Below are 18,318 nucleotides of genomic sequence, written 5' to 3'. Positions count from 1 at the left end.
CAAACCCTAGTTATAACAAACAAATGATCTTGGAGGTGGGAAGGACATGTGGAGTTAACTATGTCAAATGACATCTTTTCATTTCTGAGGTCACTTGAGAACATGAGTACTCCATAAATGTTTGATGGATTTTGTTTTGCTTTATTAGCTCTAGCTCATGCCAAGTGTGAATATGGTTTACAGATTTTAAAAAAGTCATTATGTGACTAAATAATTTGAATGTTTTGCATTATTTGCTGTATAATGAAGTATAATCGGTATCTCTTTGCATGGTATTCAGATTTGGAAAATATTTACTCAGAATTTGAAAATAGGCAGTTAATCCTAACCTTTTGCATACTTAGGAAATTTTTGAGAACAATGCATATTAATTTTCCTTTTTAATCACCTTTCTCCAAAGTGCTCCACTTCTTTGATCTTTGTCTGTTTTGTGTAACTATATATAATATGTAAATGTATGTATATATGTGTGTGTATATATACATATACACACACATATCTGCATATGTACATATTCATACATATATATTTTTGGGGGGAGGGTGGATAATGTATTTGGATTGAAATAATGACAAAAAAAAACTGGATGAGGGAAGGGCAGATTATAAAATGCAGTCACCTTTCATTCGGTGGGAAGTTTCTAAATTGGTCTTGATCGGGCTGCAAAAGCAGCACTGTCAAAGCCTCCACGTGGACTTGGAAATCCCAAACTCAAAATTAGAACAATCATGATACTGAAGGCTACGCTCACCAAGAACACCCAACCTGTGCCAAACCCTGAGCTAAATGACTGGTATGTATTACCTTATTAACTCTTCTTAACATTCCTATGCAGTCGGTGCTATTATATCACTGTGTAGATTTAAATGAAATACAGGCTGAAAGAGGTCAATTGCATTGTATAAGAGTATATGACTAGAACTTAATTAACTTGGGAGTAAATGCACATTTCTTCTCTAGCCTCTGTTTTTAAACACAGAAAAACTTAAGGGAAAACTTAGTAGAGATGGGTTAAGAACAATCAAGCTACTGCATGATGGAGGGGGTTTTCCAAGATACTACACTCTTTTTCTGAATGAAATTTTAGACTGTTTCTCAATCTTTTTTCATTATCTACCTACCCCTCCATGGATCCTTTTTAGGAAAAATTTTCCTAATTGTCTTCCCATGAAATGTTCATTCCACAATATACTATATTTCTGAGTATGTTTTGTACTTATTTCTGCACTTTATACAAAAGAAGAGTAAATTTTTTTTTCATTCCCAAGAACCAATTTACATCTCTGTTGAGAATGCAAGCTTTAGAGTAAGTAATCTAGGTGGTGATAGAAAATAATCTTATAATTTATATGTATACAGCCCAGAGTAATACAAATATTTAATCTTTACATTTTTCATTCTCCTTTTAACTGTAACTGAATATTTTTCTGGTATTTATAAAAAGTAAACAAAATTTAACCAATATACAGACTTTAGCTTAATTAATTTTAAACATATTTAATTGACAGTTTGTTACTTTGTTTCATTATAAGCATGTTAAATAAAATACTCATTAGTACTAAATTGACTTAAGTAGATGTTACTGTTCAACTCTGACAGTTACCTGAAGTGAAGGCATACTCTTTTTATTAGCAGAATTTCAAGTATTAGCAGAAAAGAAAAAAGGAAAAATAAGTCTTAAGCGTAAAACAATCATGACTAGCTTAGCAAAGTTTACGTGCAAAAATAAATCACTTGCATGCGTTCAACTTTTGCAATATGAAAGCATAAACTATTTAATAATGGCTTACCTGAAATTCATACATTTTCTTTTCATGTGTTTATTGCTATTGCTTTGCTGGTTTTGGCCCCTAAAAGTTTACATTATGTCTCTTTTTATTACTTTCTTAAATTTATTCCTCAATTGCATTATCTTCACTTCCCTAATACTCTTAAAATCCTCAGAAATCATTATTATTTTCTATTCTCAGAATTTAAAATATATTTTTTTACATCTTTTAGGTATAACTTCATTGTTTATTTGATCCCTTACTCTCTTGATCCCATGACAAGCATGTGATCTGAAGTTGCTATTTATTCATCTATGTACATATTGTGTACCCACAGCCTGGCAAATGCATGAGTCAGGCATGGCCCCTGAATGTAGGGAATGGATAGTAGACTTGGGGAATCCCAATTGCTGACACTCTTTGATGACTTAATATCTATTTAACCTCTCTCCACCTCAGTCTCCTATTATGATAAATATTTCTACTTCTACTACTGTCATTAATAATAATGGTTAATAATAATAATAGCAGCTAACATTTATGAGATATTTGCTACCTACCAGGTGCTGTATTCATTGAATCAACCCAGGAATTCCTGAGATGAATACTATGATTATCTGCATTTTACAGATGGGACCAAAGCAAAGAAAATATAATCCTCTTGAAAGGGATGGAAGAGCTAGGAGATAACAGGGTGAGATTTGAACACAGTCTTGAGTCAAGAGCCCAGTGAATACATGGAGTGTAAGGGCAATAGGACAGGACCACAGGACCACAGGGAGGTCACACAGTGGCTACTTTTTAAAGTCTTTTTTTATTCCTTCTACTTTCCTAACATTTCTCATGTTATTAACACAAAGTTGATTGGTCATTAACCAACACCAAAAATTGGGAGGGGAAAAAAGAGAGAGAAATAACCACTAAGACAGCAGAAATTCACAGAGACAAAAAAACTATTGTAAAGAGAAGAACCCACTAAAAGGGATACAAAATAAGGAAGCAACTCCTGTATTTCTATGGATAAAAATTTAGAAGGATATTTATTTTGGGCAGATATTAAAAGTCTTGGTGGATTTTGTTACTTATAAGCATGTATGTTCCTCATCATATCTAACTCATCACTGAAAAATTAAACTAATAATTTGAATAGCCCCAAAGTCTAAAGTTCTCCCTTACTGGCTTCCAAAATTTTATATAAATAGATCTGTGACCTTTTTCTGAATGAACTTGATTCTACTACTTGATTTGATATCAGGAAGACTCCATGGTCTCTGTCTTCTCAGTACCCCTGGTCTAAAATATATTACCTTGATATAAGAGTATCATAAACGGGCATAAAGCATCTTCTCTGTGCCTATAAAAGGAGCTCAACATTAGTAAATTAATAAAGTAGATTTGTTGAGTGGCTACCATATTCCCTGCTTTATGCAGAATGAAATATCAAGACTTTTTTGGGGGATCCTGTAAAGCATTCTTTTCCTTTGGAGGAATCCTGCTCTCCTTTTGGCAAAGTTTACTTTTTGCATATGGCGTGTCTCCAAAGGTGTAGGCTGTACCCTTTGTACTAACCTGGGACAAAGCCAGAACACAACACATTTGGGTCTGTGTAAACTTCTTTGCTCTTGCTTCTTCACTGAGGAGTGAGAGCCTCACTGGAATGAGCTACTCTAATTCCCAGCCCTTCAAACTAACCATAGACGATAACCACTCACAACAGATATTGACTTTCCAAGCATAAGGATTCATTTTATGTGCAAAACATTTCATAGCGTTCCAGTCACAGCTCACTGGTTGTTATTCCAGAAAGCATCTGTCTGAACCACTTGCAGGCTCAGCGGCCATGGCTCATGGGCCCAGCCGCTCCGCGGCATGTGGGATCTTCCTGGACCGGGGCACGAACACACGTCCCCTGCATCGGCAGGCGGACTCCCAACCACTGCGCCACCAGGGAAGCCCATAATCGGGGTTTCTTAAACAAACCACATTATGTGTCTCTTCCTGGGTTTTGCAAATTTCTTAAAAAAGAAATACAAGATTTGAAATGCTTGTGTATCATTATCAACAATATCAACAAATATATAAGACAGTAAGACCTATGCTAGGGACCTATTTTCTTCTGAGATTGATAGAGATTTCACGGAGGGACATAAGTTTCTCAAAAGGTGTTCTTTTGAATACCTAGAAAATGATCTTTGGTTAAATAAGTTTGGGAAATGATATACACTTCATATCTCTCTTAGAAATTTACAAACAAGCCAGCATATAAAATGTTTCAAAGAATACTGTAGTAAGAATTTTCTCAGCTAATTTTAATTCTTCTTCTTCCTTTTTTTTTTTTTTTTTTTTTTCCTTTCTTGTGACATGTAATACCACCTAAGAGAATTAGTGTTTCATAGAACACTGGGACATGAGGACATCATGGGAACAAGTGGGGTTGGGGGTTATGAGACCAGCTCTGGGACCTCAGGCTCAATTTTACCTCTTAGACTTTGCTTACTTATCTGCCAAATTCAGGTAAAAGTATTTACCATGTCAGATAAGATATGGAATTTTCAGAAAGAGCAATTATTAAATAGCTGTGAAAGCACAGCACATTAAAGTTTAACAGCAATGTATACATGTGAATTACTTTTATAGCTCCTGATCCTGGCTTCAGCACAATTCTAAATATATCACTGAAGTTTCTCTCCTGTTGTTTGTAACCTTCATCTTCACAACAAAACATTTACAAAAACAACGGTTTACAGCTGGTTAGGTCCTGTAGACTGTATTTAAGTAAGTTAGCCAGGATATTTTCTGCTTTTGCAAAATTTAGACTGCTCTTGATGTAAATAAATCCAGAAGTATAAATACATTTCATTTAAACATGATACAAGATTTACCCCCAGGTGGTGGTGATTGAGTACAAAGTCATTACTTTATGATGCTGATCTTGGTAATAGGATTTACTCCCTTTAATTATGTAACCATCTTACATATGACTTTTACAGTATTCACTTCTGATAGTTAGAGGAAGAGAACATGTTTTTGGCAAATCAAGATTTGTGACATAACAGGCATCTATATTGAATCAATTGACACATAAAAGAAAAATAGTAACACATTCCCTTGTTTTCTTAAGATATTTCCCTTAAACGTGTGTAATGATTCATGTTACCTGATAGATTGGGGTTGTAAGGCCTGAATGCCAAATTACCATTCTTGTTATTGGGTAAGTTATCAACTGGTTGACAGAATTGCTTGATTATAGTCAAATACCTTGGATTCCCACAAGTCAATCAACTCACAGAGTTAATAACAAACAATTTTAGTTAGCCGATCTTTCCTTCAATCAAACAACAACAGTAATAAATCTAGTTTTAGCTACAAAGTGTAAACATTTGCTAGACAATGTGTTAATACAAATAATAAACACCTAAATTATTGTGTGTATTTTTGTATGTTCTATTTTCTCACTAATCATGAACAATCCTCAAATACTACTTAATCTGACTAATTAAATTACCTTCCTTAGAATCTGTAAAATTTCTATGGTTCCCCTGTGATTTTACGATACCCAGGCCATTGGAGAGCCCAATTTAGAAACCTCATTTTTTTCAGATTAAAAAAACAACAACAATGTCTCTAAAAGTAACTGAGGTACCTCTTGGAGTCTAGGTCTTTTAAAACAGAGCTGGTTAGAGAACTTTTTGGTCCTGAGCAATCTTTCTTTTGGAGGACCCGCCACTCATCTTACCAAACATCCACAACAAACACCACATTTATTCCAGTCCAGATATAGCTGATGAGTGGAAGTTATATGCTATGTTTTATAGATGTCGTGAAATATTTATAATTCAAATTTTTGTACTTCCTTTTTTTGAATTTTGGATCTATATTTATCGTTTTAGTTCTCAAGTGTCATTTTTATAGGTCCTTAGAAATTTCATGGGTTTTAGACATTGTACCTAGAGAACCTGAAACATAAGATCAATTGTTTTAGCCACATACTCACATTTTCCATGTCACCACAGCCATCCTTCTCTCTGCCCTGCTCTCCTACCCTCAGCCAATATGTCTAGCAAAATCCAACTGTTTTTAGGGCCAAACTCAAGCCCCATTCTTAAAGGCATTCTTATTGATTTCTTCCATCTCTGTACTTCACATCTGAGGACATGCCACTGAATTTTAATCTAGTATCACAACTTTCCATAGTTGTTTTCTAGGTGGTACTCTTATTTCTTCCATTAGCCTATCAATGAAATTTTCATTTCATTTTCTCTTTCTTCCTGCATAGATGGACACATGCTCCAGCATATGGTGAACAGAAGCTTAGGGTGCTGTTTTGGACTGAAACATCTCTTGTGATGTGTACTAGAAGAGCAGTGAGTGCAGTGTATGTCCCAGGAATGTGCAGGGTCATGCTGGTCACCACTGTCCCTAGAGTGCCCTCCTTCCTGCCACACAATCGGGACAACTGATCATAGAAATGCTGCATAAGGCTCCATGTCTTGCTTAGTTTTCCATATTTTTCCCTCCTCTAATCTAGTGGGTGTAGGAACTAGGACACAACAGTTCACTGATTACAATTGTTTCTCATCTGACTGGAATCACAACAGCTCTGTTGGTAAAAACTTAGCCTCCTCTTTCCAGCTTCCAGTGGCCCAAAGTTGGCCTGGAGATGTTTTGCTACCATGCAGGTTAGAGAACATGTACCTGCCAAAGGCCTCACACACCCTCTGCAGCATTTTAGGAGGGCTGGTGATAATGCCATGACTAGGCAGCACAGCCCCCATTTTATTCTTCCTAGAGCATTCTGTTTTGACCGCTGCCAAACTATTAGAAAGCAAAAGAGTTAGGTTTATTCTGAAGCTAGCAATCTCTGGGTTTTGCAATGTGCCATCTCTGGGATTCCCCCAGGAGTTGGAATGAAATTGGATGATATTTCCAGATAACAATTCCTGACTTCCAGCCTATGTGTATCTTTCAGCATCATACTTTCTCATACCCCGTACCACACACACATGCATACATGTGTGTGTACCCATACACATCACATATTTACACCATACACCAAAAACATGCATACATGCCACATGCATCATACAAACACATGCTATGTAGACTACACAAGCCAACACATGAGAAGAACATGCACTCATCACATATATACACACGCACGCGCGCGCACACACACACACACACACACACACACACACACAGAATAACACAGCTTCTGCTTCAGTATCAGATCAGGAATACCAAGGATGTTGCTGTGAGGGCTGCAGAGAGTAAGCAATGTGCAGGGGTTTAACCTGAATGTTGGACATATAAAAAACAGCCCCAAATCCCATTTCTTTGCATTGGTATATCACTTTAGAGCTTGTAAAGTCATGTATACTATATCATGTAAAGCTTGAACACTACTCTGTAAGAGATCATCTCCAATTAATAGACAAAAAAAAAAAGAAAATTCAGGCATGGTTAGTGACTTGTCCCAGCTCTAGATGAAATGAATTAGATAACCAGATTTCCAAATTACATCTCCTGCACCTATTTCAGTGCTATTCCCAGTACTTGTCATTTTGCCTTTAGTAATAATACGAAGTTGGCAAATACAGAGCATTTGTGCTCCCAGTCTGCCCTGACTTTGCTGTCTTCCTCTACCTTCCACAGGGACCATTTTCTCAGGGCGCTCTCAAGATCTCTCACTCTGAAGGCCAGGGAAAGTGGTTAAACTCATCATGTGGAAGGACAAGGAAATGACAAACAGTAGTGCGTTTCTAGTCCCAAGAGTTCCAACCACATGGACTCTTATGTGGTTTCCGTAAAACGCTGAAAGACAGTAAGCTTTCACCAATGCTCTTCTTCGCCTCCATCACTTCCTATGTTTCCTGTGCATGTTTACTACTCTGCTTTTTGGGCTCAGCTCAAATTTCACTTCCTCAAATGAGCTTTCCTTCACCCCACAACCCAAGTTAGATATGCTAGTTACTCCCCTTATAGCACTGTAGGGATTTTCTTCTTAGTTTTAAGGACGCTTCAGCATTCTGTGTTTACTTGTTTTCTAGAGGTCTGGTCCCACTGGTATGCATACTCACCTGGTTATGGACCACACCTGGTTTTGGTGGTTATTGTTACATCATCTTCTAGAACAATGTCAGGTAAATTGTAAGATTTCAATGAAGATTTTTGAATGAATTAGTGGATCAATAAAAGAGTGCCTGTTCTTCACTGGCTCAAGCTCCTTTCTCTATTTTCCATTAACATGTGCTTGTCAGGCACTGCTCCTAGGAGAGGTATTTTTTTCATGGGTTTCAGCAAATTTAATGATGTCTGGCCCAAGCCTTCATGTAAAACATCTAAATCACTTTTATGGGTTAAACATGTCTATAAATGGCAGTTGAAATTCCAGGTGGACAGTATATCAGGGATTTTAGGAGGGGGAAAGATTATATATATTGGGTGACTCAAGAGAGACTATGAAGAAGAGAGCAGAAGATGGACGTCCCAATAATTGAGCTCCTTCCTCCACCATACAACCATTTTCTTGGACAGACTGTCTCTCTACAAGCTTAATTGTGTGATTCTGATAGGATTTAAACCTCATGGCTCTTGCATTCACTTTTGCCCTATGATCCATGCCCAGCCATTCATGGTGTCCTATTCAGTTATCAGCCTAGGTTTTTTTTTTTTTTTTTTTTTTTTTTTGGTATACAGGCATCTCACTGTTGTGGCCTTTCCCATTGTGGAGCACAGGCTCTGAACGCACAGGATCAGCGGCAATGGCTCATGGGCCTAGCCGCTCCACGGCATGTGAGACCTTCCCGGACCGGGGCATGAACCCATGTCCCCTGCATTGGCCGACAGACTCTCAACCACTGCACCACCAGGGAAGCCCTTCAGTTATCAGGCTAGGCTTTTTATGGATATTTTCAAAATTTAGAACTGGAAGATCAGAGACCTTACCTTGAGGGTAAGGTGGTGAAGTCTGAGCTATCTGCTGTACTGGACCCTATTATTTCCTATAATAAGAGATAATTAACTAGGTAGGCATAAGATGGGTGAGGGGGTGGATCAGAGAGAGTGAAAGAATGATAATGGGAGATGACCTTCAAGATGGCAGAGGAGTAGGACATGGAGATCACCCTTCTCCCCACAAATACATCAAAAATACATCTACATGTGGAAAGACTCCTACAGAACACCTACTGAACACTGGCAGAAAACCTCAGACTTCCCAAAAGGCAGGAAACTCCCTGGGTACTTGGGTAGGGTAAAAGAAAAAAGAAAAAACAGAGACAAAAAAATAGGGACAAGACCTGCACATCAGGGAGGGAGCTGTGAAAGAGGAAAAGTTTCCACACACTAGGAAGCCCCTTCACTGGCAGAGACAGTGCGTGGGTTGGGGGGAAGCTTCGGAGCCATGGAAGAGAGCACAGCAACAGGGGTGCAGAGGGCAGAGTGGAGAGATTCCCTCACAGAGGATCTATGCCAACCAGCACTCAGCAGCCTGAGAGGCTTGTCTGCTAACCCACCAGGGTGGGTAGGGACTGGGAGTCGACGCTTGGGCTTCAGAGGTCAGATCCCAAGGACAGGACTGGTGTTGGCTCTGTGAACAGAGCCTGAAAGCATCTAGTGCACCACAGCTAAACAGGAGGAAGTCTGGGAAAGGGTCTGGACCTGCCTAAGAGTCAAAGGACCATTGTTTTGGGGTGTGCAAGGAGAGGAGATTCAGAACACCACCTAAATGAGCTCCAGAGATGGATGCAAGCCATGGCTATCAGTGCAGACACCAGAGATGGACATGAAACATTAATGCTGCTTCTGCAGCCACCCAGAAGCCTATGTGGAAGCACAGGTCACTATCCACACCTCCCCTCCTGGAGCTTGTGCAGGTTTCCAATGCCAGGGTCCTGTGATCCAGAGACAACTTCCCTGGGAGAACACAAAGCATGCCTCAGGCTGTTGCAAGGTCATGCCGGCCTCTGCCACCACAGGAACACCCTGCATTCCATACCACTCCCTCCCCACATCCTGAGTGAACAAGAGTCCCCTAATCAGCTGCTCCTTTAACCTCCTCATGTCTGGGTGAAGAACAGATACCAGAGGGCAACCTACACTCAGAAGCAGGGACAAATCCAGAGCTGAAACACAGGAGCTGTGCAAACAAAGAAGAGAAAGGGAAATTTCTACCAGCAGCCTCAGGAGCAGCGGATTAAATCTCCACAATCAACTTGATGTACCCTATATATGAGGAATAACTGAATAGACAGTGAATTATCCCAAAATTGGAGTGGTGAATGTTGGGAGCAACTGTAGGCTTAGGGTTTTCTGTATGCGACCAAACAGATCCTGATTTTTATGTTTATCTCAGTTTAGTTTTAAGTGCTTACTATCGTTGGTGAATTTGTTTATTGGTTTGGTTGCTCTCTTCTTTCTTTTTATGTTTTTATTACATTTTAATTTTTTTATTTTAATAAATTAAAAAAATAATTTTAATAACTTTATTTTATTTATTTTTCTTTCTTCTTCTTTTTTCTCCCTTTTCTTCTGAGCTGTGTGGCTGACAGGGTCTTGGTGCTCTGTCTTGGTCACAGGCCTGAGCATCTGAGGTGGGAGTGCTAAGTTCAAAAATTGACCCACCAGATACCTCCCAGCCCCATATAATATCAATTGGTGAGAGCTCTCGCAGAGATCTCAGCCCCAACACTAAGACCTAGCTCTACTCAATGACCAGTGCTCCAGTGCTGGACACCCCATGCCAAACAACAAGCAAGACTGGAATACAACCCCATCCATTAGCAGAGAGGCTGTGTACAATCATAATAGGTACACAGACACCCCAAAACACACCAATGGATGCAGTCCTGCCCAACAGAAAAAATTATATCCAGTCTCATCCACCACAAAACAAGCACCAATTCCCTCCACCAGGAAGCCTACACAACCCACTGAACCAACTTTACCACAGGGGGCAGACACCAAAACAACAGGAACTATGAACATCACCCTGTAAAAAGGAGACCCCAAACACAGAAAGTTAAGCAAAATGAGAAGACAGAGAAATATGCAACAGATGAAGAAGCAAGGTAAAAACCCATCAGACAAAACAAATGAGGAGGAAAAAGGCAGTCTACCTGAAAAAAAATTCAGAGTAATGATAGTAAAGATGATTGAATATCTTGGAAATAGAATGAAGAAAATACAAGAAACAATTAACAAGGACCTAGAAGAACTAAAAAGCAAACAAACAATGATGAACAACACAATAAATGAAATTTAAAATTCTCTAGAAGGGATCAATAGCAGAATAATTGAGGCAGAAGAATGGATAAGTGACCTGGAAGGTAAAATAGTGGAAATAACTACTGCAGATCAGAATAAACAAAAAAGAATGAAAAGAATTGAGGATAGTCTCAAAGACTTCTCGGACAACATTAAACGCACCAACATTCAAATTATAAGGGTCTCAGAAGAAGAAGAGAAAAAGAAAGGGACTGAGAAAATATTTGAAGAGATTATAGTTGAAAACTTCCCTAATATGGGAAAGGAAATAGTTAATCAAGTCCAGGAAGTACAGAGAGTCCCATACAGGATAAATCCAAGAAGAAACATGCCAAGACACATATTAATCAAACTATCAAAAATTAAATACAAAGAAAACATATTAAAAGCAGCAAGGGAAAAGCAATAAAAACATACAAGAGAATCCCCATAAGGTTAACAGCTGACTTTTCAGCAGAAACTCTGCAACCAGAAAGGAGTGGCAGGACATATTTAAAGTGATGAAAGGGAAAAACCTACAGCGAAGATTACTCTACCCAGCAAGGATCTCATTCAGAGTCAATGGAGAAATTAAAAACTTTACAGACAAGCAAAAGCTAAGAGAATTCAGCACCACCAAAAGAGCTTTACAAAAAATGCTAAAAAACTTCTCTAGGCAGGAAACACAATAAAAGGAAAGACCTAAAAAAAATAAACTCAAAACAATTAAGAAAATTGTAATAGGAACATACATATTGATAACTACCTTAAATGTAAATAGGTTAAATGCTCCAACCAAAAGACACAGACTGGCTGAATGGATAAAAAAAATGAGACTGGTATATATGCTGTCTAAAAGAGACCCACTTCAGACCTAGGGACACATACAGACTGAAAGTGAGGGGAGGGAAAAAAATATTCCATGTGAATGGAGATCAAAAGAAAGCTGGAGTAGCAATACTTAGGTAAAATAGATTTTAAAATAAAAACTATTACAAAGGACAAAGAAGGACACTAGATAATGATCAAGGAATCAATAAAAGAAGAAGATATAGCAATTGTAAATATTTTTGCATCCAACATAGGAGCAACTCAATACATAGGCAAATGCTAACAGCCATAAAAGGGGAAATCAAAAATAACACAATAATAGTAGGGGACATTAACACCCCACTTTCACCAATGGACAGATCATCCAAAATGAAAATAAATAGGGAGACACAAGCTTTAAATGATATATTAAACAAGATGGACTTAATTGATATTTATAGGACATTCCATCCAAAAACAACAGAATACACTTTCTTCTCAAATGCTCATGGAATATTCTTCAGGATAGATCGTATCTTGGGTCACAAATCAAGTCTTGGTAAATCTAAGAAAATTTAAATCATATCGTGTATCTTTTCCAACCACAAGGCTATGAGACTAGATTTCAATTACAGGAAAAAAAAATATGTAAAAAATACAACCACATGGAGGCTAATCCACACACTACTAAATAACCAAGAGATCACTGAAGAAATCAAAGAGGAAATCAAAAAACACCTAGAAACAAATGAGAAGGAAAACACCACAACCCAAAACCTGTGGGATGCAGCAAAGCAGTTCTAAGAAGGAAGTTTATAGCAATACAACCCTACCTCAAGAGACAAAAAAAATCTCGAATAAACAACCTAACCTTACACCTAAAACAATTAGAGAAAGAAGAACCAAAAAACCCAGGTTAGCAGAAGAAAGAAATCATAAATATCAGATCAGAAATAAATGAAAAAGAAATGAAGGAAACGAAAGCAAACATCAATAAAACTAAAAGCTGGTTCTTTGAGAAGATAAACATGATTGAAAAACCACTAGCCAGACTCATGAAGAAAAAAAGGGAGAAGACTCAAATCAACAGAATTAGAAATGAAAAAGGAGAGTAACTACTGACTCTTCAGAAATACAAAGGATCATGAGAGATTACTACAAGCAACTATATGACAGTAAAATGGACAACCTGGAAGAAATGGACAAATTCTTAGAAAAGCACCACCTTCTGAGACTGAACCAGGAAGAAATGGAAAATATTAACAGACCAATCACAAGCACTGAAGTTGAAATCGTGATTAAAAATCTTCCAACAAACAAAAGCTCAGGACCAGATGGAATCATAGTCGCATTCTATCAAACATTTAGAGAAGAGTTAACACCTATCCTTCTCAAACTCTCCCAAAATTTAACGGAGGGAAGAACACTCCCAAATTCATTCTACGAGGCCACCATCACCTTGATACCAAAACCAGGCAACAATGTCACAAAAACGGAAAACTACAGGTCAATATCTCTGATGAACATACATGCAAAAATCCTCAACAAAATACTAGCAAACAGAATCCAACAGCATATTAAAAGGATCATACACTGTGATCAAGTGGGGCTAATCCCAAGGATACAAGGATTCTTCAATATATGCAAATCAATCAGTGTAATGCACCATATCAACAAATTGAAGTATAAAAACCATATTTTCATCTCAATAAATGCAGAACAATCTTTTGACAAAGTACCTCAACATAATAAAGGCCATATATGACAAAGCCACAGCAAACATTGTTCTCAATGGTGAAAAACTGAAACCATTTCCACTATGATCAGGAACATGATAACACTAACCATTCTCAACACTATTATTCAACATTGTTTTAGAAGTTTTAATTACAGCAATTAGAGACAAAAAAGAAATAAAAGGAATCCAAATTGGAAAAGGAGTAAAACTGTCACTGTTTGCAGATAACATGATACTATACATAGAAAATACTAAAATCCTACCAGAAAACTACTAATCAATGAATTTGGTTAGTAGCAGGATACAAAATGAATGCACAGAAATCTCTTGCATTCTTATACAGTAATGATGAAAAATCTGAAAGAGAAATTAAGTAAACACTCTCATTTACCATTGCAAGAAAAATAATAAAATACCTAGGAATAAATCTACCTAAGTAGACAAAAGACTTGTATACAGAAAACTATAAGACACTGATGAAAGAAATTAAAGGTGATACAAACAGTTGGAGTGATATACCATGTTCTTGGATTGGAAGAATCAACATTGTGAAAGTGACTCTAGTACCAAGGTAATCTACAGATTCAATGCAATCCTTATCAAACTACCAATGGCATTTTTCATAGAACTAGAACAAAAAAATTCCCAATATGTATGGAAACACAAAAGACCCTGAAAAACCAGAACAATGTTGGGAAAGAAATACAGAGTTGGAGGTATCAGGCTCCCTGACTTCAGACTATACTACAAAACTACAGTAATCAAGACAGTATGGTACTGGGACAAAAACAGAAATATAGATCAATGGAACAGGATAGAAAGCCCAGAGAGAAACCCATGCACATATGTTCACCTTATCTTTGAAAAAGATATATACAGTGGCAAGAATATACAGTGGAGAAAAGACAGCCTCTTCAATAAGTGGTGCTGGGAAAATTGGACAGCCACATGTAAAAGAATGAAATTAGAACACTTCCTAACACCATACACAAATATGAACTTCAAAATGGATTAAAGACCTAAATGTAAGGCCAGACACTATGAAACTCTTAGAGGAAAACATAGGACGAACACTCTATGACATAAATCATAGCAAGATCCATTTTGACCCACCACCCAGAGAAATGGAAATAAAAACAAAAATAAACAAATGGGACCTAATGAAACTTAAAAACTTTTGCATAGAAAAGGAAACCATAAACAAGACAAAAAGACAACCCTCAGAATGGGAGAAAATATTTTCCAATGAAGCAACTGATAAAGGAATAATCTACAAAATATACAAGCAGCTCATGCTGCTCAATATCAAAAAACAAGCAAAAACAAACAATAAAAAAATGGGCAGAAGACCTAAACAGACATTTCTCCAAAGAGATATACAGACTGCCAACAAACACATGAAAGGATGCTCAGCATTGGTAATCATTAAAGAAATGCAAATCAAAACAACAATGAGGTTTAACCTCACACTGGTCAGTATGGCCATCATCAAAAAATCTACAAACAATAAATGATGGAGAGGGTGTGAAGAAAAGGGAACCCTCCTACACTGTTGGTAGGAATGAAAATTGATACAGCCACTATGGAGAACAGTATGGAGGTTCCTTAAAAAAACTAAAAATAGAACTCCAATATGACCCAGCAATCCCACTACTGGGCATATACCCAAAGAAAACCATAACTCAAAAAAAGTCATATACCACAATGTTCATTGCAGCACTATTTATAATAACCAGGACATGGAAGCAACCTAAGTTTCCATTGACAAATGAATGGATATAGAAGATGTGGCTCATATATATAATGGAATATTACTCTGCCTTAAAAGAAACAAAATTGAGTTATTTGTAGTCAGGTGCATGGACCTGGAGTCTGTCATACAGAGTGAAGTAAGTCAGAAAGAGAGAAACAAACACCATGTGCTAACACACATATATATATATATATATATATATGGAATCTATAAACAAAAGGGTTCTGAAGAACCTATGAGCCAGACAGGACGTAGCAATGGACTTAAGGACAGAGGGAGAGGAAGGGTAAGCTGGGACAAAGTGGGAGAGTGGCATAGACATACATACCAAATGTAAAATAGATAGGTAGTGAGAAGCAGCCACATAGCACAGGGAGATTAGCTCAGTGCTTTGTGACCACCTAAAGGGGTGGAATAGGAAGGGTGGGAGGGAGACACAAGAGAGAGGGGATATGGGGATATATTTATATGTATAGCTGATTCACTTTTTTATACAGCAGAAACTAACACAACAATGTAAAGCAATTATGCTCCAATAAAGATGTTAAAAAAAAAAAAAAAAGAATGATCATGAGAGTGACAGGATGTGATGGTACCATATGAGTTGGTGGACCCAGTGAGCCAGAGACTAATTCAAACTCTCCTTGTAGTTATGGACAGACATAACTAAATGTCCTTTGTTGTTTGTTTGCCTTCATTGAAGCTAGTTTCAGTAGTGTTTCTATTACTTATATCTGAGTAATAAAGCTGTTGAGGTATTTATCAATTGGATAATTAGATGATAGTCCTATAGGCAGGATAAAAGAAGCAAAGGCACTGAAGTAAAAAAATACAAAACAAAACAAACAAAAAACATGGAGTGTGTACAGGAAATAGAATCAAGATCAAGATCATAGTCCCCAAGGAGTACCAAGGAGTAGTTCCACTTCTCTGATCATCTAATTGTAATTATTATCCTCCAGGTCTGTGTCTTTCACTTGTGTCTCACTAGCACTTGGAAAAATGTCTTGAGTGTCTGAAGAACTTACTATATGACTGCTGAATGGATGGATTCTGGAAATAAGTAATGTAATAATTAGTAAATATTGCTTTATAAAGCAATTTTCACATTCTGGTTTCTGAGAGCTAGGATGGAAAAAGTAACAACAACAAAAATACAAGCCTTTATAATTAAACAGATATGAATTTATAGACTGCCCCCTTAATTCACTGGTTTTATGAACTCATACAGTTTCATTTGCCTCTTCTATAAAGTGAGCACAAAAAAAAATCTAGACTCAAAGGGTTGAGTCTAGTGTTGGTTTTATGAGATAATCTATATAAAAATGCTTCTAGAAATGTCTAGTTCAAAGTAAGTATTCAAGAAAAGTCAGTTGAAGTTCTAGAATTCTTGAGGAGTGATCTTCACAATCCATTTGGAAAAATAGGAATCCTCCTTATCAGATCTCTGTTAGATGGTTACCATGCCTCTGCTTAAATATATTCAGTACTGGGTAGACCCCTGCTTCCTGTTTCATGCTTGGACCACCAGAGGTGCCTTGTCCTATCTTCATTAAAATGACTTTTGGTCCTTTTAACTTTTACTCATTGCTTCTACTTCAACTGTAAAGCTACATGGCTATCAGTCAGGATAACTGGAATGAACATTTCTGAGGATAGTTTTAGGGTTCAATTTTTCGTAACGTCAAAAGATTAAAAATATGTTAAATATTTTATTTCAATTTGGATGCAGAGTATAAGTTTTTGAAATGTTTCTGTCGTACATCAGAAGGAAAAAATACCATATATATTTTCATTTAGTTCCGTCAATCCTCTGCAAATTAGTATTTTTTTTTGAAGTTTTATTCATAATTTGGATTTATAGACTGAGATTAAGCAAATTTTCTGAAAAAAATTCAAAATTCCTACAATGACCTATGAAAGAGCTGCGGGATCCGAAACCTCTGTTCTCTCTCTCTCACCGCACTCTGCCTTGCTCCAGCCCCACTGGCCTCTTTCTGCTTCTCTTCTTAAATCTCAGCTTTCCAGTTAATGTTCTCTTGACAATCCTTTAATATGTAAACTGTAGCCTTATCTCTTTCTTCCTGTTCATTATTTCCATCTGTATATCATTGAATGGTTCAATTCCACATGCTATATAGATCCTTCAGTAAGTTTATTGTTAACAATCTGTTTCCCTTTGCTAGAATATCAACTCTTCAGGGGTGGAACTCTTGATCTTTTTTGTTCACCAATGTATCCCAAGAATCTAAGATAGTGCCTGCTTATAGGAGGTTCTTAATAAGTGCTCATTGAGTGAATGACTGAATGCACACATGAAAGGAGAAAGAAGAAAGAGATACTCAATGCTCTACCCCAGGAGCAGTTCATGCCCCTCTGTTAAGGGATGATCTCTCTGTCCATGCGGGAAGGCCACAGAACCACCAAAAGAGAGAACAGAATGGAATACTTCAGAAAACGTTCTGGAGGCTCGAGCAGTAGGAGAATCAGGATTGGACTTGTTAGGCAGGAGGAAAGGAATGGTCAGCAGGAAGGAATGCTTTTTTTCAAGGTTTTCCCCATGAAAGTGTCAACAATGCCTCCACTCCCAAAACTGGTCACTCCAGGTTAGAACCACCAACCACAGGAATCAACGTGGGTACATCCTTTGCTGCTTTGGAACTGACACATTTAGATAAGAACTTTGTCTGGATTGATATCTTTAGATATGTCCAAGGAAAATAACTAGATGATATTTGTTGAAAAGACAAATGATACCAGACTTTGCAGTCTGACTACTCCACTTACTTGTCCAAAATTCTTCAGTGCTATATAGCATTTACTTTGGTCTCATGTGTGCTACTCAGGTTGCTCTAATAAGAGTTTACTCTGGAAGTTGCTGAGGACTATTTTATTCTTCTCTTTTCTCCACTAGATATCCTAGCATTTTGTTGAGGGTATAGAAGCATCTTCAAGGATAGAGCTGGCCAGTTAACAATAATTGATATTTTGTAAAAGAAAGA

The sequence above is a fragment of the Tursiops truncatus genome, chromosome 13 (assembly GCF_011762595.2).
Source record: "Tursiops truncatus isolate mTurTru1 chromosome 13, mTurTru1.mat.Y, whole genome shotgun sequence".
NCBI classification, from domain to species: domain Eukaryota; kingdom Metazoa; phylum Chordata; class Mammalia; order Artiodactyla; family Delphinidae; genus Tursiops; species Tursiops truncatus.
The sequence above is the reverse complement of the archived record's forward strand: the minus strand, read 5'-3'. Positions refer to the sequence as shown.